Source organism: Miniopterus schreibersii (genome assembly GCF_964146895.1).
Source record: "Miniopterus schreibersii genome assembly, chromosome: 14".
Lineage (NCBI taxonomy): Eukaryota > Metazoa > Chordata > Mammalia > Chiroptera > Miniopteridae > Miniopterus > Miniopterus schreibersii.
Genome location: NC_138114.1, coordinates 12,199,738 through 12,220,291, shown reverse-complemented (window position 1 = coordinate 12,220,291; position 20,554 = coordinate 12,199,738). Strand labels below are relative to the sequence as shown.

At 46.8% G+C, this 20,554-nt stretch overlaps 1 protein-coding gene across 1 annotated transcript in view; it reads left to right on the top strand.

Annotated features, from left to right (window-relative positions):
- The first annotated feature begins 17,798 nt into the window (after positions 1 to 17,798).
- The window catches only part of ANXA11 (annexin A11), a 47,407-nt gene continuing 44,651 nt past the window's right edge, over positions 17,799 to 20,554 (top strand). The window contains exon 1 of the mRNA XM_081158084.1: positions 17,799 to 18,032. The gene's annotated coding sequence lies outside the window, so the exon portion shown is untranslated. The remainder of the gene's footprint in view (positions 18,033 to 20,554) is intronic.

Here is a 20,554-nt window from a genome sequence, read left to right as displayed (position 1 = left end):
TCAGTGATTTTCACCCTTTCGCATCTCACGGCACACATAAACTGATTACTAAAATTCTGCAGCACGCCAAAAAATATATTATGTTTTTTGCTGATCTGACAAGAAAAAAATAGATATAATTTTGGTTTATTCACACCGAATGGCTATTGTTGTGTTGGCTGTTGTCATTTTTTTTATTTGACAATCTAAGGGAAAGGAGGTCAGTACCCCTGACTAATGTCAACGTAAGAGACAGTCAAACCTGTGAAGAATTTTTGTGAGTTTATTTGAGCCAAACCGTCGACAGTTTCCAGGAAGCAGAATCTCAATTCATTGAGATAATGCTCCAGAAAATGGCAGTTTTGTACCTGATTTTATACATTACAATCAAAAGAGCAGAACAAGTGGGTTACATGAAGGCCACTGGTGATCGATTAGGGAGGCGGGAGAAAGCAAAGTGGGGAAACCTGAGGGGTTGGATAAGTAAAATGAGAGACATACACATCTGTTCCCTAGGTGGGTGCAGGATAGTTAACAGTCAACAATTAACTCAATAACAGCGAAGGGAGTTGTGGTCTTGGCAGAGCGGTGTCTGTGCTTTGAGGGGTCCGGAAAAAGGAAAATTACTTTAACATCCCAAAGGTATGTTATCCTAGATGCAAAAAGACAATAGATAGGCTCAGTTAAGATAAAGAGTGACATTTTTTTAGGGAACATTGTCTGCCTAGGACATGACTATCTACCATAAACTACTTTTAGCTTAAAAGTTTTAATTTCAGACCATCCTTTGTGTGGTTCTCTTAGGTCTCTGAGTTTGCCAGGCCTCCCCTGAGCTAGTGAGGTTAGCATGTGGCCTCTTTTCGTCCACACTGCACACGTCCTTGAGGTGTCTGCTAATTATTAACTTATATTCCTCAGCCCCAAGTTCACGCACCCGTCCTGTGAGAATGGTCAGAATTCCCCTAGCTTCTTTCCCTTGCAGTGAGCATAATGCTAAGCTTTCTCGGGAGAGGGTGCTAGAACACTGCAGGAGGAGGGGGCTTCTCTCGCTGGTTTTGGCAGGGGTAGGACATCCTGTGGTGCCCCGCTTACGTGCCCAGAAGGTCCCTCAGAGGTCTTGCAGTCCTGCCAGGCCTTCCCATGACTCACCCAACTAAGACACTGTGCTCTCTATGACGCCGACTCCCTCTACCTACCCACCCCACCCCCGGGGAGATCTGCCTGCTGCTCATCCAGCGACTGCAGACCAGCTCTGGCCTGGGCACCATCAAATGTCCTTGCCATCCAGGGCGCTGCCAAGATACCTTCTCCAGTGAGGTCTGAAACCCAGCCTGGGAAGGAGGCTTCCTTGGGTACCCCTCCTCAGCGGTAGGGAGAGTAGCCAGCCAATGAGGTTTTCCTTACTGTAAGGATTGTAGTTATTCTTTGTCATACCCTAATAAGTCTTTACATTGAACTTGATTGCTTAAACCCCTCGATAGTTTCTTTCTCCTGATTAGACCCAAACTGATTCAGTACTTGTGGTCCCCAAAATATTAAGATTCACCATACCTAGTCCCAGATAAAACAAAAACATGAAAACACTCAGCACATCACCCAGGACATAGAAAACAGTAAATCTAAGCAGCTATGTTACCGCCGTCTGTCGAGATGGAGATCAGTTTCCCTTACCACTCCCGAGAACCTCCCTCGGGCATCCCTCTTGCCCTGTCAGCCTGAGCAGCCAACAAGCAATCAGAGCTGTCATTTATGGGGCACACACTTCACAGCAGGCAGTGTGCCAAGAGTTTTGTATGTATTATGAGCCCCATTTTGCAGATGGAAAAAGCTGAGGAATAAATAAGTTCCAAACATGCCCAATTTTTCCCAGGTGGCCAGGGAAGAGCTGGAACCGGAACCTAGGTACATCCAACTCCAAGGCCCAAACTCCTAAGACCCGGAATGTGTTTCTCCACAGCAAACAGCTCTCTGGGTCCAGCTCCGCGCGAGGTGGTTCACGGCGGTTAGATCACGCGTCTCCTGTAACAGCTGAGGTCGGCGAGCAGGGCTTTTGCTCCTGTCTTACGGATGGAGGGACTGGATGTCCTCCCCAAGGCCACTCAGCCAGCGCGTGTGGAGGCAGGATTGGAGACTGGCCCTCTCACTCCAGAGCCCACACTTTTAATGTCTACAGTGTACCGCTTCCCTGGATTACCTGACAGAAGCGAACTTTGGGGACAGTGATGGTGAAACAGCAGAAAGCACATGGAGTAGTGCTTAACTTCCCAGACGGTGCCCACCGGGTTCCCGCAGCTCTGTGGGTGTAGGACCAGATATGTCTGTCTCCCCATGTAATCACCCTGCCATGGCTGAGCCTAACTCTCACTCTAAGGGAGAGGGGTGCTCTGCAGGCACCTCTATAAGACTTCTTGGAGGGACCTGGGTCCATCTCCAGTCCTTGTCCAGGGAGGGGAGTCCCTGACACTCAGCATGGCAGGCACAGTCCCTAGAGCATCTTTCCAGCACTCCTTGCTCTGATTCCATACTCACCAGTGGTGCCATCCTGAGTGATTTAGTCCCCTTTGTAGCGTCTCATGGTTTTTCGCCACCTTAGCTCTAAGACCCTAGCAGCTGATGGGATGGGGGAAATATGACCCATTATAAGATCCAGAGTATTTTCAGGTTGCCAAGAAAAAGCAACTAATTATTCCAGATTGTGAGACCAAGGAGCAGATTCACTTCCATGAGTGGCCCTCAAAGAGAGGCCCCGTGGACATAAGAAATGTGCCCTCAACATCTCCACAACAGATAGGGGGTCAATGTTACAGACCATATTTTGTATGATGTCCCTCGATGTAGGTTGACGGCCACCAACCAAAGCACAAAGCACTAACAGTAATTCTTCAAGAAGCCTTGGGAGGCAGTCAGGGACACAATTCCCCTGCTCTGGCTAAAGTGGTAACATTTATTTATTTATTTTATTTACTATTTATTTATTTATTTTTAAGTTATTTACTTTTATTTATATATTTATTTTTAAATATATCTTTATTGACTTCAGAGAGAGGAAAGGAGAGGGAGAGAGAAAAAAAATCAATGACGAGAGTGTCATTGATTGGCTGCCTCCCACATGCCCCCCACTGGGGACTAAGCCTGCAACCCGGGCATGTGCCCTGACCAGGAATCAAACCTCGATCTCCTGGATTATAGGTCAATGCTCAACCACTGAGCCACACCGCCGGGCTACAGTGGCAACATTTAAAAACTCCTGTCTAGAGAGTGAATCCAGTGTGCACTTTGCAGGCACTCGTCCACAAACAGCATTTCTCTTGGCCAAGCTCTTGAAAAGAGCTTGTGTCTCTGACGTTGAGATTCTACTTGGAGTGTTGGTACCTTCCACTGCCAATGAAGAAATGAGCCACATGCCTTAGTAATAAACTGAGCTGGGACTTCAGTTAGATCCTCTTATGAGAAGTCAGGCGCCAGCAAGAATCCGTTCCTCAAGAGAAGGCCAGCCCACATGCCCCCTACAGCACGCAGGGCAGCCTCTGCTGGCAGAGCCGAGATCTGTACCGAGGGGAGCTCTGAGGGCTCTCTAACAAAGCGTGAATGGGTAATTGAGGCCCCACAGCTCCACGGCAGAGAGTGCTGTGCCAGTGAAAATGAGCCTGGAGAAACTGTAAAGCCGGGTGTAACCGTATACCCTACTTGGCCTCACACGCAAAATCTGCATCAAGTCTCATTTTGTGAACCGGGCCCTGCTAGTTAAATTTCTTGTGAAATGGACTTCCAAGATAACTAAATAAGGTAACTTGTTATTTATAGTTATTTTCTATAAATCTCTATACAGTTGAAGGATATATATTAAAATGGTTATTTACAATCCAGAATTGGTAGCTTTTATTTCGGAGGTAATGAGGTAGCAGTATCAATTGTCTATTAAGAAAGACCGTGCCAGCCCTGGCTGGGTGGCACAGTTGGTTGGAGTGTTGTCCCCTACACCAAAAGGTTGCGGGTTTGATTCCCTGTCAAGGCACATACCTAGGTTGCAGGTTCAATCCCCAGTTGGGGAGCATACAGGAGGCAACAGAGCGATGTTTCTCTCTGACATCAATGTTTCTCTCTCTCTCTCTCTCTCTCTCTCCCTTTCTCTCTCTAAAACCAGTAAAAAACATATCCTCAAGTGAAGATTAAAAAAAAGACTGTTCATAGTCCATGATATCAAAATCAGGTCACTCGCATCCAAAAATACGCTTAGCTTTCTGTTCTCCAGCGCAGGGCAGGATGGCCTGGTGATCACAGGTAGCAGCCGGCATGGCACACACACTGGCCCTTCAGAACCGACGCTGGCTGGTGGTTGGCACTGACTCCGGCAGGAAAGCATTTCTGCAGCCCACCCAAAAGTGGCGTCAAGTGATTGAAGACCAAGTTAAAAATACAAGGAGCCAACTGGGAATTCCTAACAGTGTTGTCATATTTTTCTCTCCATACTGTGGCAAAGGCGGGAACAGGATCAGCAAAGGTCCCAGACCATTTCATATGAGTTTTGCAGATTTGGTCACTAGATCCTATGAATTATAGCAGATGACTGTGCCCACAGCCTACAAGCTCTGCACATGGGATGTCAGGCTTGCAAATTATTAAGCAAAAGCCAAGCTCATGGATCTTGCTCATACATGCTGGAGCAGAGTGACCAACGTGTCCTGGTTGCCAGAGACTTTGCCTGCTTTAGTTCTGAATGGCCCATATCCTGGGAAACCCCTCGGTCACTGGCAAACCAGAACGCCAGTCACCCTACCTGAAGGCCTTCCTCACAAACCGGTGACCCCTGGTTGGACGTGCGCATTTCGAGATGAAGCACAAACTACTGACTAGAATCTGTGTGGGAGTGGGGTTTGTGCATTGACGGGGTTCACTGCAGGGTGTTTGCAGATCAATCAGCTTTTGCATTGATGAAACCAGCGAACGTCAGTTATTGGGGGACCCTTGTCTGGGAAGCTCATTTTCTCTATGGATGAATCCTCCAGGATCCTGCTTGTGGATTGTAAGTCAGGTTGCTCACGCCCTGGGGATGGGGGTCTCATCATTCAATACGCAGATTTTTGCTTAAACCTTGTACTTTACCTCCCCCTCCTAAATGTATTGCCTCACACCTCTCATTCTGCAGTTCCCACAGCTCAATTTCTAAGACAGATTAATACTCTTTTTCTTCCCATGGCCAGAGCAGACCTTCGCTGAAGGGGAATAGAGAGATGACCTAGGGTTTCCAAACCTAAGTCCCTGTGCCCGGTTCAGCCTCCCCGTGTATCTCACATCCTTAAATTCAGACCTTTCTGAGACTCTGGGGGTACAGTGGGGAGAATCAGCTGGCTTCTCCTTATTTCCTCCCTCTGGGGGCACCCAGTTACAGCACCCTCTGTTCCCCCAAGTCAGTTACCACTCCTCCATATGCTTTCTGTCCTCAGAAAACATGTTGGGAATTCTTGTCCACGGTTTTCTTCCCTCTGGTTCCTCTTGCCTGTGCAGGTTTTTACCTGTGCTCTCCCTCTATGGTCTTTTTATTGGGATTTGGGGATAGAGAGGAGAGAAACTAGCACTGCTGCCAATAAGCACATTGGACTGGACATCCATTACTCTAGCCTCTTTTTCTACTCCCGATGGATGGATGTGGCACTCCTGGAACTATCTTCCATGTTTGTTATTTTTTCTTTTCTACTTTCTATTGACTTACCCCTTTCTCTTGTTTTCAGGGAAAACTGCTTGGTCCAGTTTTGTAGCTCACTAGCTCTTCAGCTGCAGACATCCTACCTCTTAGCTCATTCACTGAGGTGGGGGTTTTTTAAATTATAAATATATCTTTCATTTTTTAAAAAAAAATTTTCACTTCTAACATCTCTAATTGAGTCTTCCTTATCTTTTATTTGAGAATATTAATTATACTTACTTCAAAGCTCAGTACTGGTTGTCTTATTTGTTCTGGTTTAACCTTGAAATCTGGAGGCAGACAGCCCAGGGTTGAACTGTGGCTTCGCGCACTAAGCTGTATGACTTTGTGTCAAGTCACTTAATCATTTACACCTGAGTTCCCTCATGTGTAAAATAGGGATGAAAATAGTCCCACCTTAAAAGATGCCTGTTAGAGATGAAGGTTTTTTACATATGTAATGTGTTTAGAATAGTGCCTGACATATAAATGCTTAAGAAATATCAGCAATTACTATTCTGTATCCTCGGTTATAAGTCTCACTTTCGTGGTGCTGGTGCTTCTCCAACGGTATTTAATTTTTTGACAGTGAACTCATGTTTTCCCATGAGATTTCCGGCAAAAATGTGATTGTGTAGCTCACTATGGTAGAGGAGTAAAACCATTTCATGGATGTGTGCTCCACGTTGCTTACAGGGAGAGTACAGAGTGGGCAGGATCTACTATTGCGTATCCAGAAGTTGGCTTTTGGGGCTTAGCTGCGGCCCATTACTCCCTGGCTTTGCCATCCACGAGGGCCCTGCCCTGTCCCTCACTCTAACACAGCTCATGCCTGGAGACAGGTGCTTCTGTCCTGGCCATCTTGACTGCAAGGGTGCAGTTTAGGTGATGATCAGGAGTCAACTCATCTAGCTACTTCCATGGAAGCGCTTGTCTAACCCACCCATCAGTACCGAGTCGGCCCCTCTTACTCCAGGCCTCCCCTACCTCTGAGCTTGAGTACCCTTATTTCTGCTCCCACTCTTGTAATATATATTGTAGTATATACATTCAAAAATATACATACTGTATTCTTTTATTTTTCAAATTATAAGGGAGTGTATTTAGAAAGTTACAGAGGTAGTAGAAGTGAGCCAGCTGGGCTGCATGGGCTCAGGAAACAAGTTATAGAGGCAGAAGAAGGGCCCTCGGAGCTTAGGAGAGAGAAAGGCAAAAGTAAGGCACCTGGGGGGTGGGAGAAGAGGGGGTTGGGAAAGGTACGGGTGTGCTCCTGAGAGGGAGGGCACAGCCATGCTGTATTCTTTATCACTGCTCATAAGCTGGCTGCAGTGTTAAATACCATCCTGCCTGCTTTGGGCTTCTTGGAAATGCCTCAGCACTTCTGCTTATCTGAACACTCTTTGTTATCATTTTTGAGGATGCCACTTTTCCCCTTTCCTGTCATTTCTGGGAGGTGGAGCTGACTAGAGTGTGTGTTCAGTCCACTATTGTGAAAACAGATGTCAGAGAGTTTCTGTTCCATAAAAAAAATGACAATTAAGCAGGATTGTGGCGAATGAGGAGCTGTTGAAATGAAAGAGGGAGAGAAGGGCATTACAGACAAGAAGAGAGCATGAGCAAAGGCATGGGGACCTGACGCGGTGTGGCAAGGGAGGAGGGGAGGAGAGGTTACAAGCAATTTGATCTTTCCAGAGCCCAGAGGAACATGGGCTGCAGATGGAGAGACATGGTCCTAGGTGCCAGGTTAAGAGGCTTAACCTTATCCTGAGAGCGCCTGGGGGTCCTTGAGGAGTGACACAGTCACATGTACACTCTAGAGGACAGAGTTCAGGGGAATGAAACTTGAGCCAGGAAGACCGGTTAGAAAGATCCTGCAGAAACCCAGGCTAGAAATCACAAAGGCCTGGAAACTAGGACAGTGGTATGGAGAGTGAGGGTCTGATGCAAGAAAGAGTTAGGAAGAAAAATCCGTATACAGGGAGAATTTTCTAATAGTATTTGTTTTCTTTAGATGGAAAAAAAGAAACTCCAGTTCCTCAAATATGGTCAGATGTTTTTGCAAAATTTGCAAAAGTAAGCTATTTTAGTTAACACCACTGGTAATATCACACACATGTTTATAACTATTGTCAAAGTGGAAATACTTCTATCACGTTTCATGTGTGAACTATGAGATTTCAGGGCATTTTAGGTTTTCTTGAGAGGCATCTAATCTTAAATACTTCTTGAATTGATATAAAGTATCTTCCAGTTTGTCATGGATATTCTTCTTGAAGTGATGAGTTGAGCTTTGTGCTGTACTTTAGACGCATTCCACATCAAGTCATCATTAAATTTAATCTTTCCTTAGTGTGTGCATCCAGAAATTACAGACTTCATAAGAATCAAATATGTCAGATGAGCTAAGATGTCATCTGATATGGTAGATGCATAAAACATTTAATTTCACACAGAGGAATACTTCTATTTGTAGTATTCTTGCTTATGTGCCTTATTACACATGATTTCTAATAAAATATATTTCCTGAATTGTTTAAAAAAAGTATTTATATACGTGTGTATGTTATAATTGTATATGTTGCCTTACCAAGCATATTCCCTACAGAAGAGAACTTCCATTTTAAATAGGCATGGATGAGAATAGACTTACACGCTTAAAATTTTACACATACGATGACTAAAAGAATTTCCCATAGACTGGTTTCTGGCTCTGTGTCAAATCTGGTTTCTCCTCCACTGTCTACATATTTCCTAAAACACGTGGGGTGGGACATGTTTATAACTGAGCTGGTTGAATCAGAATGGCGATCCTAGAAACCATTCGTATACTGGGAAGACCATCAGGAATGTAACTACACATAGAAGTACCACAAATAACATAAACATGCCCTACTAAACCCAAACTAAATGTATCTCCAGCTCACCTTTCCCTAGCCAGATCCCCAAAGTGCCTATGGCCACTCCGACATGAGGGGCTTGAGGAGAACTGGGATGGAGGAAAAATTGGAGTAGGATGAGCCCTACATCTTCACTGTTTGCACTTAAAATAGTTTACTTTTGCAAATTCTACAAAAACATATGACCATGTAAGACATTCCCAAGACTTTCCCATGAGGACCCCTTGCAAGAGAGGGGCTCTGCAGCTTCACGGCGAATCCTTCTCAATCTGTAGGACTTGAAAAGCGGGAAATGAAGTAGCTATCAGAACCCCAGCCCGGATGCCTTGGCAGAAAGTGGTACCCTACCTGGGATACAGAAAAAGCAAGCTGACGGGGAAAGGTGGTAGGTTCATTTTTTGTATTGTTTTGTTTTGTCTTTTAAATCCTCACCCAAGCATATTTTTTCCATTGCTTTTTCAGAGAGAGTGGAAGGGAGAGAGAGAAACATTGATGTGAGGCATATTGATTGGTTGGGTTCGAGCTTGCAACCGAGGCACGTGCCCTTGGCCAGAATCAAACCTGGAACACTTCAGTCCGAAGGCCAACACTCTAACCACTCAGCCAAGCCCGCCAGGGTGATAGGTTTCATTTTTTGACATGATAAATTTGTGTGTGTGTTTTTTGAGGAATATTCTGGTAAAGATATTTAGTAGGCAGTTACTTATTGATACACTTGTAATTCTAGTACCATCCCCCCACCTCTGTTTAAATAAAGAAAATTCAAACAATCCAAAGGAAGGTAGAAAAAGTGAAAAAAAAGAAACAAAGAGAAAGCATATTTCACATAATATTCGAAATACTTTTTAAAAAAGAGAGAGAGAAAGAAAATTCTAAGCACCTCTGTGGCCTATTTGCTGACCAATCAGACTTGGAAAAGGTCAGGGAAGGCCTCCCTGGACAAGCACTGCCCCTCTTGTTGCTACACAAAGGGGAGGTCAGGGGTGCGGGCACTGTGAGGTCTCAAAACAACCATCAGGATGGAAGAATTTCAATTTATCACAATTCACAGGGCTACCCAACTTGCTCTAGGTGAATATCAGCCCTGAGGGTATGTGAGTATATATACAAATGGCAGAAATAAGTCCAAATATTTCTGTAAGCATTATCAATATAAACTGGTTACACTCACCAACTGACAGCAGATACGTAGATACATTTTTTAAATATTGTAAAAAAATTGTATGTCATTTCTAAGAGACAAGCCTAAAGAACTATACAGAAAGAGTGAAAAAAAGAGAGATAATATATATTAAACAAATACTATCTTGGGTAGAATATTAATAGCAGGCATAATAATTTTTTAAGGAGAACAGTATTAAAGGAGATAAGTCACCAAAAGATAAAACAATTTTGAACTTGTATGAACCTAATAATTTGTTCTTAAAATTATGAGGCAAAATCAGACCAAATTATGGGAGGAATTGACAAACTATGTTAACTTAAAATTAAAAATCCTGCCTGGCTAAGTGGCTTAGTGGCTGAGTGTCGACCTATGAACCAGGAGGTCATGGTGCAATTCCGTCAGGGCACATGCCCGTGTTGTGGGCTCAATCCCCAGTAGGGGGCGGGCAGGAGGCAGCCAATAAATGACTCTCATCATTGATGTTTCTATCTCTCTCTCCCTCTCCTTTCCTCTCTCTGAAATAATATATATATATATGTGTATATATATATATATATATATATATATATATATGTGTGTGTGTGTGTGTGTGTATATATATACACATATATATATATATTAAAAACCAAAATAATAAAAGTCCTTTCAAATTGAGAACCAAACAGGCATTTATTTAAGACCAATAAGAATAGCTATTTGGGAATCATTAATTCAGGCAGAGCCCAAATAACACTCTGGTTAGGAGACAAAGGCAATGGGTATTTATGAGAAGGGGTAGGGGAACAATTGCATCAACAGAAGAAAGGCATTTCCGTAGTAGGTAGGTAGATAGGAACAAGCCGAGTAGAAATAATAGGCCAGGTGCAGAGGGTTGCCAGGGCAGAGAGCCCTGGGTGCCCAGCAACGGCAAAACTACAAGCTCTTGTGTGACCACACCCTGAAGCATTAACCCTTGGAGAGGGCATCTAGGCCTCAGCTGTGTTTCAGCTCCAGGCCCAGAGAAGCAGCAAAATCAGATGGAGCAATGGCGATAGCTGACAACAGGACCAGCTGCACTAATGACCCCCCAGCCCCTGAGACCACCACCCTGAGGGGGCACACCTGGAAAGCTGATGAATATTCCATTGAGATCTTCCCCTGAGACCTCCAGATAAAAGCCCTTAAGACAGGGACACTGAGTTTTCTCTCTTTCAATGCAGCTGGTCCTCAGGCAGCCACCACATCACTTGTCTGGTTTTGCTGCTTTTCTGGGCCTGGAGCTGAAATACAACTGAGGCCTAGATGTTATCTTTAGGGAGGAAAAGGTCAGGGTGTCAAAACCACATGACCAGTGATATGCTAGGGGAGGATAGGTTACCCTGGGGGTGAGGTAATTGTTTTCCCAGTTTTGCCCCTTGCTATGCATCAGGGGCTTTCTGCCCCTGGGGAGCTTCTGTATCTGGCCCATTGTCCTTGTCTGCTCACCTCTATCTAACCGAAATCTTAACAGGAAAAAACACACACACCATAATATGACTGAGAGATAATGGCATATTAAAATTTGTGATATGCAGCTAAAGCAGAATTTAGAAGGACAATTATAGTCTTATATACATCTGCTAGAAAACAACAAATTAATTTGAAAATAAATGACCCTAATGTTCAACTCTAAAAACTTGAAAAAGCGCACCAGAACAAACCCAAAGAAAGCAGAACGAACAGAAACTAAAGCAATAGATAATTTTTTCAAAAAAGAATGAACAGAATTTTGAACATTAAGTCTGTTCTTTGCAAAGTCTGGCAAGCCTTTCTGGATCAGATCCTCTCACCTGCCCCTCACTCACACCAGGAATCCTTTGCAAGCCTCTGTTAGGTGGGGTATTTACTATTTGTTTCTCAATTAGACAAAGACCTTTATTTAGAGCAAGGGAGTTTTCTTTTGTGCCTCTGTCAGTGGCACTAAGCATAGGGCCAGTCCCAATGGCTGTGCTCAACCATTGCCTGCTGAAGGAATCAATGCAGGGAAGATTATAATACTGTCCAACTCAGAGCCCAAAAGCACGTGACCCTTTTATAAGGCACCTACCTTTCCTTATCGCATTTGAGGTGTCGGGCCCAGGGCAGGCTGCCCCAACGTATTCCACAATGGCATATTATTTCAAAGTAAAATCAGCTAAGAAGCAGCAAGAGCAGAAAGAGCTGACTTTCTTCTGTCCCCCATAAAGCTGGAAATAAATCATCATGATAGGTGTACTTGTTCCTGAAGGACTGAAAGGCAACCTTATCACAAGAAATATAAAATCAAGCCTTGGCCGGGTAGCTCAGTTGGTTAGGGCACCGTCCCAATACGCCAAGGGTTCAAGTTTGATCCCCAGTCAGGCACATATAAAAGTCAACCAGTGAATGCATAAATAAGTGGAACAACCTCCCCCCCTTTTCTCTTCCTCTCAAGTCAATAAATAAAAATTAAGCCCTGTCCAGTGTGGCTCAGTCGGGTGGAGTGTCACCAAAAGGCTGCAGGTTCGATTCCCAGTCAGGGCACATACCCGGGTTTCGGGTTTGATCCCTGGTCAGAGCACATTCAGGAGGCAATCGATTGATGTTTCTGTCTCACATAGATGTTCTTCCCTCTCTCTGTCTCTCTCTCTCTCCCTTCCTCTCTCTAAAATCAATTAAAAAAATTTTTTTTTAATCCAGAGTCAAAAAAGCACGTATAAACAAATTTTTACTCCTTTACTACCCAAGGTCAAACTTTGTTTATATTCCTCACTAACAAATATCCAAACCTTGCTTAGATTCCTTTCTAATGAGCACTTTCTTTGTTCTGTCAGGTTCTCACAAATTTGTTTGTTTAAAAAAAATAAAAAGGGATCCTGTTCAATCATTTCTTTGAATCTCATTTTATGATCTAAGCATCATATTGTGATTCTCCCATGTTTTTGTTTTTGGTTTTTTTTGTTAATCTAGTTTTGTTCCAATTTTATCATAACTACTTCATCCATAAATGAAATAGAGGGTCCTTATGGCTTTGATTAAAATTAGTTTTAAATCCTAGCTTTAAAAAGCTCTCTCACTCTCTTTTCATATACAGGGTGTCCCCTCAAAATGTATACATACTTTGAATAATTATAAAGGCAGTGCTTATTAAAACACATTTCATTTTCAAAATGTAATAGCTATCAGCTGTTAAAGTGTGTATAGATTTTTTTGGACACCACATATGTATATATCCCTCAGAGACCTAGCCTTTCCACAGAATAATCAGCAGCCCCCAGGGAGCAGAAGAGCCATCCAGGCCTGACTAATGGTCACAAGGCCTGGACTCTGGCAGGCTAAAGACAACATGAAATTATGTTTCGGTTCCTGAGCCCTAAGGTGAAAGGACCCCCTGGGTACATTTCTCACGAAATTAGACAGAGGGACCTGGAAAAGACCTCAGAACTTTAAGCCCTGAAGAAATGACTTATTACCCTTACCTCACCTCTGACCAATCGGCTTCCAGCACGACAAATCCCCTAACCCACCGGTGTCTTGCGATTTCACCCTATATAATCTGTAACCTATATGCCATCAAGGAGTTGGGTCTTCAGAATATAAGCTCCCCATCTTCATATTGGCCAATATTAAACTATTTTTTTCTTTCTATACTGCAAGCTCCTGCTCATTTCTTTGGGACATTGCTCACAGGAAGGCGGACTCAAAACAAACAAAAACCCATTGGGGTCCCGGTAACACAAGAACTAAAGAGCGGTGGGAAGGGCATTCTCCCCTCCGCAGTAATGTTTGTATCAGCCCCAGAAGCAACGAAGCAAGGGCTATTTTACGGATTTTTATAAATTGTCTTGATTTTATAGGCCAGAGAACTGACGCTGGAAGAGCGTATCACAGCTTCAGGGCAGTGAAACGTTGGTCCCTTCAATAGCTACCACTGTGCTCACCGCTATGATTTTCAAACATTTATTTTCAACAAACGTGTGTTAACCCCTGACTCGAAGAGAACACCATGTGGAGGAAAAGACCCTACATGTACTGTTCAGACATCTGGGATCCAGTTCTGATTCTGACCCATGGAAGTTGATGGAAATTAAAATTCTGCCACCCTGAAGCTGCTTTTTGGGATATTAGTTTTAGCTGTTTATTAAGAAACAAAGACTCAGAGAGAAGCTCTGACCCTCCCCCATTCCCCATTTCCTGCCCAAGAGATTCAGAGAGAGAAACCTGTTTCAGGAAGGAGATCTTAGGATGGATGAGGGCTTGGCCTAATTTGAATTAAGTATGGTAAATAAGCGGGCTTCAGGCAGGTGCCTGTTAGCTGGATACCCTGGTCGCACTGTTTCTGAGTTGCTGAGCAAGAATTTGCCTGCCATATATATTCCCTTCTTCCTCAACTACCTTTAAATCGCCCAGTCTCACTTCTGAAATCTAAATACCCTGTACCCCTGCTTTCTACTTTGTCCAAAATGTCTTACATACCCAAGGTTTCCTCACTGTCTGGAATTTCCATGCCCATGTGAATGCTCTGTGAGCATGTTTTAAAACTTTTTCTCCTGTGAATGTCTCTGTTAATTTGACCAGCCCAACCAGAACATACAAAGTGGGAGGAAAAGTATTACCTTTTTTAGCCCCCACACTACTAACCGTTCTGAGGCAGGAAAGTGTGCTACATACAGAAGGAACTCCACTCTAAATGATTTATTATTTTTTAATGTGGTAGTTAAATAACCATTCACTCAGCCATGTAAAAATGGAGTCATTCAGAGAAGCTCGATTTTGTGGTTGCAGGGGCTGGGGTGGGGGATGGGGCAGGGGGAGGGCCCAGGGTGCCTAGGTAGAGGGGCTGGGTGGGTGCCAGGTGACCTTCACAGACCCAGCCTCCCCTTCCCCTCTCCTAGAGTTCAAGGGATGACAAATGCTCCCTTGGAATGCTGCTAGTTAGATGGGGGCTTCACAGAGGCTCTGCAAGTCGGTCCAGCTCCTGCACCTACCTGGCGCCCCCCACCAGAGTAGTGACCACCGTTTCCTCTAAGTTGTCCTGGGCCTGGCGGGTGTGGGTCAGTGGTTGAGCGTCAACCCATGGACCTGGAGATCATGGTTCGATTCCCGGCAGGGCACATGCCCAGGTTGCGGGCTCAATTCCCAGTAGGGGTGTGCAGGAGGCAGCTGATAGATGATCCTCTCATCATTGATATTTTTCTCTCTCTCTCTCTTCCTCTCTCTGAAATCAATAAAAAACATATTAAAAAAAAAGTTGTTTGGCCTCACTCACCCACTCATCTACAAAAAATGCAGTCCAGGCCAGAAAAGGAGCCACGCCTTGGGGGTGGGGGAGGAGGGGCTGTGGAAGATGACTGGGTCCCCAGGGCTCATGGAGAGGCTTCGGCTAGGCTGCCCAGTACCTGCTCCCCTGCCAGGGCAAAGTGGAGACCAGAGCCTTCCCCTTTGGTCACTGCACCCAATCTTTCCTGTTTTGCCAGCTGTGTAAGGGCAAACGGGACCTGCAGCACTGTTTGTAACAGCCCCAAATAGGCACCAACCTGAATTCCCTTCCATAAGGAAAGGAGCTAGGTGATAAGGTAACATGCAGGGTGGCACATACTGTGGTCATTAGGAAGAACCAAGTTGATCCAGCTCCGCTTGCATGGAAAGACACTCCAAGATATGGTGTAAAAAAGCACATTGCAGAAAAATACTGCAAGACCGTTTTGCAAGTAATGTATCTACATGAATATGCACACACACATATACACACACATAGAATGTGCTGCAGAGAGAAAGGTCTCGAAGGGCACACCTAAAAAGTGGGTTGACTGAATAGTGAATCTCAGTTTTAAAAAAATATTTTATTATAGGATAAAATGTCCTTTTACCAGGAGAACATACCAGATACCACATTACATTTCGTGTTCATATCTCCTTAGGCTTCTTTTGGCTGAGACAGAGTATGTCTCAGACTTTCTTATTTTTGATGACTTCCACGGTTTTAAGGACTACTGATTAGGTATTTTGTAGAATATTCCTCAACTGGGAATTGTCTCATGTTTTTCTGATGATTAGACGGGGCTTATGTATTTTTGTGGGGAAGACCACACTGGTACATACTAGTCACTCATGCCTAGGTTGCACATGCCTGGGTTGCAGGCTCGATCCACAGCAGGGGACGTACAGAAGGCAGCTAATGGATGTTTCTCTCCCTCTCCCTTCCTCTCTCTAAAATCAATAAAAATATATTTTAAAAGATGGTACTTGCCTGGCTGGCATGGCTCAGCAGTTGAGTATCAACCTATGATCCAGGAGATTGAGGTTCGATTCCCTGTCAGGCCACATGCTCGGGTTGTGCGCTCAATCCCCGGTGGGGGTCATGCAGGAGGCAGCTGATCAATGACGACTCTCCCATCACCGATGTTTCTACCTCTCCCTCTCCCTCTCTCTCTCTCTGAAATCCATAAAGATATCTATTTCTTTTTAAAAAGATGGTACTTAATGAGGAAACATTATACACAGCTACTTTAAAGAGGCATCTATGTTTATAAGATGGGTGTCTCTAAAACAGAGAAAAGTTAAATCTTGCTTTTCTGATGTCTGATACACTCAACAAATTACTCTAATAAAGAACAGCTCTATAATAATTAGAAACATTACCAGAGACACTTTATTTTTAAAAAATATGTTTTGATTTTCTTTTAGAGAGGGAGAGAGAAACATCGCTGATGGGCTGCCTCCAGCAGGACCCTGGCAACCCAGGCACGTGCCCTGACTGGGAATTGACCCAGAGACCTCTTGGTGCAGCCAACTGAGCCACACCGGCCAGGGCCACCGAGACACTTTAGAACCAAACCTCAGTAATCTTCAGGGAAGACAGTAAAACTCATTCCTGGATCATCGTCATTTTCAAGTTATCATTTTCTTCAGTAACACATTTGCCACGTGTTTTTTCTCGTTTTTGTTGTTTTACTTACGAAAATAGGAATTATTTTTCTCGTTGGGATGTAAGTTTCTCTTTCCAAAGCATGTTGTGGGCAGTTGTAAAACCTTTCAATTCTCTTCTCGTTTCCCTCCTTTTTTTTATTTGCTATCTGTAATAGGAAGTCGATATATTCGTCACCGTCCGTTTTCCCTTTTGGCATACTGGAACTGCTAGGCCGCCGGTGCTCGGGCAGCCAGCATGCCCTCTCCTCGTTGCCGCTGCTCGGCCAGTTTCTGGAGCCAGCGTCTCCCGCCCCTGGAGGCACAATCTGTGCGCCCTGCAACTGTAGATGCTGCACACCAAGAGCAAGGCGTTCACATTTCAAAGTGGCATCGCCGTTCGCTTTTTCCAGAGCTGCCATCGCATCTTTCACACAAGGTTTGTAACTGGTAGGCAGCGAGTTTTGTTTCTGAACCTCAAAGCCCTCCACACTCCCACCTGGGAGGAGGGTGGATGGAGCCAGCGCGGGCACTGGCGGTAAAACCAGCCGCCCGGCCGCTCCCGGGCCGCGCGAGCTCGGCCACCCCGAGGGCGCGCTCAGGGGCGCTGCGCCCGCACCCTGCGCCTGCCCGCGCCCGCACCCTGCGCCTGCCCGCGCCCGCACCCCGCGCTCCGCTCCCAGCCGGGAGGGCCTCAGGGTGCGGGCTTGCGCGTCGGCCCTCGCCTCCCCCCGGGGGCAGCCATATTGAAGCCCCGTTGGCCCCAGGTGCTGACCTTGGTCACCTGGCTGAGGTAACTGGTCAGATTTCTCCGCTATCAAGCTATTCTCCCCACACCCTTCCCATTTCCGTACGATAGTAAGACCTTCAGGATGTAGAAAGTTTTCTTTACCTTGAAGAGAGTCCCTAACAACGGTTACCCTGGCCTGGAGGGGATTTGGGGAATCCCCGCCCCGGGAGTGCGGCGCGGGGCGGGGCCGATCTCCCGAGGGGGCGGGGCGTTGTTCCCACGCAGACCTCGCCAGGCGGAGTCCTCCCGGGGCCCCTGGGAGCCCGAAGGCCGTGGTCTCCTCCCTCAGGCTCCGCCAGGCAGCTCGGGCGGGCCCGCCAAGATGGCACACCCTGGGGGCGGGGCCCCCAGACCACGCCCCCACGCCCCTGGACCAGCGGCTCCGCCCCTGGACCCAGCGGCTCCGCCCCGGGGGCAAACCCGCAGCGCCCGCGGAGTTTTCCGCCCGCCTGGCTCCTCCTCCCGCCCCGCCCTGACGGCTGCGGTGCCCGCAGGTCCGAGTTCCCCGAGGGAAGGCGCGGGACAGAGCTCCAGTCCGGCCCTAGGCGCGCGGCCGGGACGCCCGCCGAGAGAACCGCTCCCGTCCGCGTCCCCCTTCGCCCCTCGCGGCTCCTCGCCCCTGTGGCCGGGGACCAGGTGAGTGAGGTTCCCCGCCCGCCCGGCGGCTTCCTGGTTCCTCAGCGAGGGGGTGGGGCGGTGTCCGGCTGGCCGCGGACGCGCCGCCTCTGCGGGCATCGGCTCGGTCGGCTGCGGGGACCTTCTCCCCGTGGGACCCCCGTGGCCAGGGCCTCGTGACGGCGCTGAGCTGCCGGGGTCAGGGGCTAAACGGCCTGGGCCGACTTGGGACCGCGTGATCCTGCGACCAGAGGCGAGCGGCTGGCGTGGGGGTGGCGGTGGCCGCGTCCCCTCTGACCCAGCCGAGCCTCCGAGCGCGCGCCCTTCCGGGAAAGGTTCGCGCGGGGAGCCGGCGGCGGAGGCTGCGCTCCGGCACTTTCCCCCGCAACCGGGAGGGCGCAGAGTCCCGCGGGCGACCGCTGGAGTTTGTGTGTCAGGCGCTTTACCTGAAAGAATGCGGGGCTCAGCCCGGGGCTGCCTCCTCTGCCTTTCCACCTTCGCCAGCCTTGGCGACAGTTTCAGGAAGGGGTTCTTGGACTTGGATCCCCCCTGAATGCTTAACAAGGTGGGAACTGCATCCGCGTCTTCAAGGAGAGTCGTGGGGCTCCTCGCCTCGGGACCGGAGGGCAGAGGTAGGCGCGTCAGCACCGGCTCAAGCAGGAAACAGTCTGCCTGGGACGTTTCTGTCCCCGCCCTGCTACTCGGTGACTTTTTTGTAGAGACGACTGTTTTAAGGACAGACGCTGGGTGTTGAGGCGGCTGCTCTCTCTCCGGGCCCGTCACTTTGTTCCCTGCGGCCATGGCCCGGGCTTGGAGTGGCACGGTGAGGGGCGAGCCTCTGCCCTGTCCACACAGCAGGAACTAGAGCTTGCAGGGCAGGGCCAGGCTGAGTCCAAGGCAGGGTCTGTTACCTTGCTTACCCCTAACTGGCTCTCACTAAGTTCCTTCATTCTCTCCTTGATTCAGTTAACTGTTGGGAATTCCAGGAGGATTAACGGGTGCCCTTCCCTGAGGCACTTTCTGTGGTGTGAGGTGTTCCCTGATAAGAGTGGCTAGGTGAGGTGCCAGGATAGTTTGTTGCACTGGCATTGGGTCCTCAGCTTGGGCTCCTGCATCCCTCCCTAATCCTGTCTCTTAACTAGTCCCCATGCCTTGGTTTCCTCCTCTGTAAAATGGGGGTGATAGCCCTAGCCAGTGTGGCTCAATGGTTAGAGCGTCGGTCGGCCTGCAGACCGAAGGAAGGGTCTCAGGTTCGATTCCAGCCTCACTTGCAGGCTCCATCCCCGGGCTCGGTCAGGGAGCATGCAGGAGGCAACCAATCAATGTGTCTCTCTCACATCGATGTTTCTCTCTCTCTCTTCCTCCTTCCACTCTCTCTGAAAAGCAATGGGAAAAATAACCTCAGATGAGGATTTTTTAAAAAAATGGGAGTGATAGCAATACCTAACTCACAGGGTGATTGTGAGGATTAAATGAATTAATATATTTAACAGCCATACAGCTCAGGCACTGACCTGAATAGGTGGTGACTGTTGTACCCTACCTGTGTGTCTCAGGTGGATGTCACCCAGATTAGACATAAAGCTAACAGCAAGGCTTTGTGCATAAGTAATCATCTGTAAGGGTCCATGATAATATAGTGGTAATAGCTATCACTGCCTTCATGCAACTGAAGGTCCCGCCGAGCTGAACTGCTCTTCTTACCTGCCCCTCTCTCTTACCTCGTGCTTTATGCCCTTCTGGAATGCCTTTCCCTCATTTCTGCCCATTTTTTACCCTCCTGGGTGCCATCCAGGTGCCTGCTCCCTGCAAGAAGGGACAAGATATGCTGTGAACCCACAAAGCTCTCCTCCTCCACTCCTTTGGCACTGACCCACTTCTCAGTACTGGCCTTTCACAGCATTTATATGGCCATGTATCTTACCTCTGCCCTGACCTTTTTCTCTAGAGGGTGAGGGCTATTTCTTACTCATCTCTTAGTTTCACAGCACCAGGATGGGCCTTGCCTAATGTGGATGCTCAGTAGATGTTAGTTGAGTAAGAGAGGCAGGCCAGGGAACCAAGGTTTCCCTGTTGTTAAAATATTAGACCTTGAGATGGAAATGAGTACAGACTGAGTGGTGGGAATAGAAGCTGGCTGAGAGGCCAAGTAGAAGCTCTTTAAATACTCAGAAACCTAAGCATATATGTTCTTTTTTACAGGCAAAAGGAAAGAAACCATTATTTGTACAGATGATCCTGGAAAATATATGGAGTTTGTATGATGCTGTCTTTTAAATGCCGTCTTTTAAAGGTTAACTCCTTTATGTAGCCTTTATGTAGCCAGGGCAAGGGTGACAGACAGGGCTTATCCTGGATTGCTGTTCCTAGAAAGCCAAGATTGATTAGTGATACCTTCGTCATGTGCTTTGGAGGAGGATGGGTAGTGTGGGATGAAGGAGGGAAAACTAAGCCAGAATAGGTTAGTGTGGGTTCTTCTTTAGAATTAACTGCAGAATGGAGAGAGAAAGCCGGTGTGGGCAGGAGGTGAATGTAGAAATGAA